We start from the raw sequence: 5,210 nt of genomic DNA, 5'->3' as shown, positions 1-5,210 counted from the left end.
TGTTGAGTTTGAAGCTCTGCACTGAAACATGATCGTTTATTTACCTGCCTAACTACTCAACCATGCTGCATCGAAGCCATTCCAAGGTGCAGTTAACCTAGAAACGATGGAGGCACAGTGCTACATGAAATAAAGACCAAATTTTACTGTAAGATGTAAAGAAGTCATTGAAAACAAAATTAAATCGGTCGAAAAAAATCCTTGAGTGTTCATTAAACTGCCACACACAAACAAAATAACCTGCAATTAATTAACTTTTCTTTATTGGATTCTCGTTATGTATTCAAACAAGTAGCAGTTTGAAGTGTGATAGCTTAATATTCTCTCCTAAAACTGAACTCTCTCTAAAGTCACTTTAGCCGAGCCCCACCGCTCTGTTCTGACATACAAACTGAGTATGCTGCAAACATCTCTGCAGCGTGTCATGCCATATGCAGAATTTAGATTACAGTTTACTTCATTTAACTCAATTCAAGCTAAAAAGCCAGTTTATGCCAAAATCAGGCCAACAAAACGACTTTTACTTCTCTAAATACTTTGCAGATGTATTACATTTGGCTCGTGTGCAGCAGCAGTGACTCAGGGTGGAGTCTATTGTCTGACCTGAGTCATCGTGTGATCCAGAGCACCCATTTCAGTATCATACAATTAGTTGATTCAAACATGGCCTGTTACGCTCGCTCAATGCCATGGAACATTTCAACATGATCACTCTGTAAACACAAAACGAATTTCATAAACATTGGAGCAGCATGTTTTCAGTTGTTCAATTATTTAGAAGTTGGGCCAATGTTTACCATTTTGCATAATTGCCTAGAAGTCACGAATGTGGTGATCGACTTGAACTGAATGCTTTGCAAGCTTTTAGACGCAAATGAAATTCACTTTCCATCAAAGAGCATCTCATCATCAAAGATGTTGTGTATTGAAAGAGAGATGAGTGTCTCGATTAAAAATGTAAGGGGCAGGCAGCAGAATAAAATAGTGGAGTCAGTGTTCTTGTTACAGTATTTACTTTCAAGCACATCTAAACAAGAGGAAGACGACAAACACACATACACACAATATATCATGCATGCAGATATAGCTATATACTGTTATGACACTTCTCTGACAAATTCGTGGTCTGTATGTGAGGCTTCTCTCCTTTTTCTATTTCCTCACTCATTGTAATATGGCGAATGCAGGCATTATCGTTGAGCCTTTGGGCCTTGAAAATTAATCATTTATGAAAGGATCAACAAAGTAGGCTACCAGTATGAGTTAATGTTGCTGGAGTTTTCTCCTGACTTCTTAACATTTCCTAGACTAAGGGTCATGAGGCAAAAGAATCATGACCTTTATCTGTTCAACAAAATGTAAAAATAAAACGATTAGAAGGAGAAGAGAATAGGATTGTATTACTTGCAGTTTATATGTTGGTGCTGGTAAAATATTATATTCACCCACTTTTGCTTAATGTGGAAACAAACTGTTGTCCATGATTTCTGGATAAACAAATGATTGATCCAATAAATGAAAATTTCATAAACTTTTATGTTGTGTTTTTTTTACTTTGAACTTACTAAAGGATAAAACTGTTGACATTCCATATTGGAGGTGAGGGAAAAAAGCAAAGCCAAGTGAAAGCTGGATGGTCTTTGTGTTTAGAACCCAATTATTTCAGTTTTTATTTTTAAGGTTGGGCACCAAAGGATCTCTACAAGCAGAATTACATAATAGTATAATTTATGAGGTTTGGGCTGAATAGAGATCAATTCATGATGAACAGTGTGAGCCAGCTAAATGCTACTGTTAGCATGCTTAAAATAAGTAAATGCTAACATGCTGAGACAAAGAATGACAAGTTCCCCATGTCCTCCATCAGTGTGCTAGCATGCTAAGGTTGCTAACTAACATTAAACACAAAGTTGAGCTGAGGCTGCTGTAAATGTCTTCAGGTTTTTACCATTTGTTCAAAAAGTAAAAAAAATCCAGAAATCCACCAAGGTGCACACCAATGGGATGACACTCTGATTGGTTTATTGCATGTTACACACAAAACACGCCCATGACTAATGAAGACACTATACAACTACTCTTCACCATGCACCTGACTCATTCCCACGCACCATTTAACTGGAAAACGTGTATTCTAGGCTTCAATCAAATCTCTAAAATGTAAAGCTTGTTCAGAAAGCTATAGTGGGGCTGTGCTAGGTGGTTTTCCAATCATGGTGTTGTTGCACTCTCCGATAGCTGATAATTCACAATATTGTTGTTGCTGTGGACTGCCATTGTTTGGGGTCCCTCTCAGCTTGGGGTCCCAGGTAATTGGCTTCTTTGCCTACCTATTGCAACACCCCTGTCTTGACCACACACTTAGATCTTTAAAATAACCTAAATATTAAAAACTGCTGGGAAAGATGTATAGTGGCACCTCTGATAATTAGAATGATAGAAAATATAATTGAAGATTTGAATTGTGAAACAGAAAGGGAATAGGGGCATTATATGATTAAAACATTTTCACACAGAACCTGACTTGTACTGGTTAATATGTTGGTCGTGTCCTATAAAGAAGCATTTTGCATGGGTGACCTTGATCTTTTAATTACAAAAGTAATCCTGTCGGGGAGTTGTGAGTAAATATTCAGTCACATTAAAATGTTGTGAATGTCAATTATTGCGAGACATTCTTTGAGAAAACTTCTTGAGAAGTTTTTAACAAATCTGAACTCTTATTCAAGGGCAGGTTAGGTTTATTAACACCAAAACAGACTCTTTCTGATGGAATAATGGTTATTAAAATACAGTGGAAGTGTGTATTGAAGGAGAAGGTTGCTTTTTGTGCATGTCATTAGTCAAAGTATGAACCTGTGTTGTCCCCACATAAAAATAATGTGTGCAGATGAAATGCCAGTGTGTTTAGAAATTTGTACACATCTTCAACTTAAGTCTCTGAAAGGAGAAAATTCCCTTTTATTACGAAGCAAACAGTTGCTGGTGTCCTTTATCAAACAGCTCTTTGGAGAGAAAAGATAGAAAAAGCTATTCAGACATTTAACCTTTTTATATAGTCTTACAATTGGGGCTCTCAAGGCCTTTCATTTGTAAAGTTCCTGAGGAAAAATCCAGGAGGTTGGACTCATTTCATCTGCCGGTACAGTATATTTATATTTCAGCTCAAATCAAGGATAGCAAATATGCCATCCCTATGTATTTTCCCCTCTGAGCCCTGCCTCCCCACTATAATTTCCACCGACAGTTTGTGTGCAAATGCAGTAATAGACACATTTATCACATCAAAAGGGATTCAATTTTCTTTTCAATCATCAATATGAATAGCGCCACATCCTTTGCGGCCAACAATGAGGGGCCATTACCGTGAGCCAAAGGATGGCTTCGCCTTCTCTATGTATTCAAGGGGAAAGTGTGTCAAACTGTTCGGCGACGCCAACATTTGTTCTAGGCAAATGGAGACAGCTTTCAGACAGGTTAGTATCCAATTTTATTGTCAGACAAATGTCATTTTTGTGTGGGGCCGCGGTAATCATTGGGCTCAGACACCGGTGTTCCTCGACGATGAAGCTGGCAGTTAGTCCATTTAATACTCTAACTCTAATGTCTGTAGCACATTGCCAAGTCCAGACATGACACCCTCTGTCTCTTCATTATGTGAAGAGGGTGAAAAGCAGGATTCAGGCCTCCGCCCTTGGGAGGGGGGGCTAATTGTCCGAGACATTGTTTATGTACATGGGGAAAGAAAATACTCACTAAATGTTTGTGGATGGGACATCTCTGTGCAGTGACGTGCGTGTCATGTCTTGAGGGAGCCGCCAGATGCTTGTTGTGCTTGTAGTTCCTGTTTTTCATTTAAGTGACATTTACTTTGTCACTTCTTTGGAGGAAAAATGTCCTATTTAGTCAGTTCACTGTAGCCTTCAGTTTTTTTGGTTTTTTATTTATTTATCACAATTTAGAGTTTAATTAAAAAAAGCAACATTTCTTGAAACCTTTTATAACTGATTAGTTTTGATTTTGACAAATATAAATATTATTTTACAATGTAGGAAATTACCTGAAAAGATAAAGGAACATATATATCATTCAAAATCAATTTTTACAAGTCAAAATGTAATAATTGACACGCTATAGTGAAGTGATTAGGTGACTAAGTAGTTGCATATTTCTCTGTTTGTTGACTTAATTTCACCAAATTGAACATCTAAGGATCAAACTGAAACGGTGACACCAACACTCTTTTTCTTCTTTTTACAGAAAACGTCTCGGTTGTGCTTTCTGTCTTCCTCTGCCACAGCTTATACACGGTCCCTCACTGCCAAACCACCACAGCCGCAGTGGATGAGGTCATCTGTGTAGCCAGCACCGGACGGGCCCTGAAAGCTCTGCTTAATCTGATATATTGGCAGCGACGCGCATAACCAGCTCCATCTCTCACCACAGTATTTTTGGGGGTGTTCACCATCCAACAATGCTGTCTTGTCTCAGCCTACGGAATTCTTAGAGGCAGCTCATGAAGCTCAATCATTCTCATAAATTTGAAGTATATATATATAAAGAGCTTGTGCTTGTGATGCCATTTGTAGGCAGCGTCATGGACGTCAGGGCAGCGTTAATAGAGCAAGGCGGAATATCTTTAATGAAAACGATCTAGAAATAAATGAAAAGCATGAGCCACAAAACCAAGTCATGCAGTGTTAGCCCGTTTTACTTTCACGTTAAGTAGACTGTGTTCTGTGTGGTGTGGCTACTGAATTGTGTTTTGGAAGTGGAGGAAGCAACCCCTGCGAAATGAAGAAAAACAAAAAAACGTATTAACGAGACATTGAAAATGATAAATAATGCTGTGTTAAGATTCTATGCAGTGATTTATTTGACTGGCTAATTTATTTCACAGGCCAAAATGAGCAACATCAGCTGTGGGCGATATTTAAAAAACAGTATAGCCCAAAATCCAGCCACATATGATGTTCACATTCTGTCTTTCTCAATTAAATATGTAATGCATAGGCTTGGGCCTCTGACCTTGGCTATGGAGAGAGCTCGTATCATTTCATCTTGAAATAAAATGAGAGACGGGCGGCAATTATAGCATGTTAATTACATATTCACTTTCATCTGCTAAAAAATCAACAGATCTGCCCTCAATGCTGCTGTTGGGTCTCTTTTGATGGAAGGAAAAAAGCGCTGTACTGTATCTGTAGTGA

This window comes from Paralichthys olivaceus, chromosome 7, assembly GCF_024713975.1.
Source record: "Paralichthys olivaceus isolate ysfri-2021 chromosome 7, ASM2471397v2, whole genome shotgun sequence".
Classification (NCBI taxonomy): Eukaryota; Metazoa; Chordata; class Actinopteri; order Pleuronectiformes; family Paralichthyidae; genus Paralichthys; species Paralichthys olivaceus.
The sequence above is the reverse complement of the archived record's forward strand: the minus strand, read 5'-3'. Positions refer to the sequence as shown.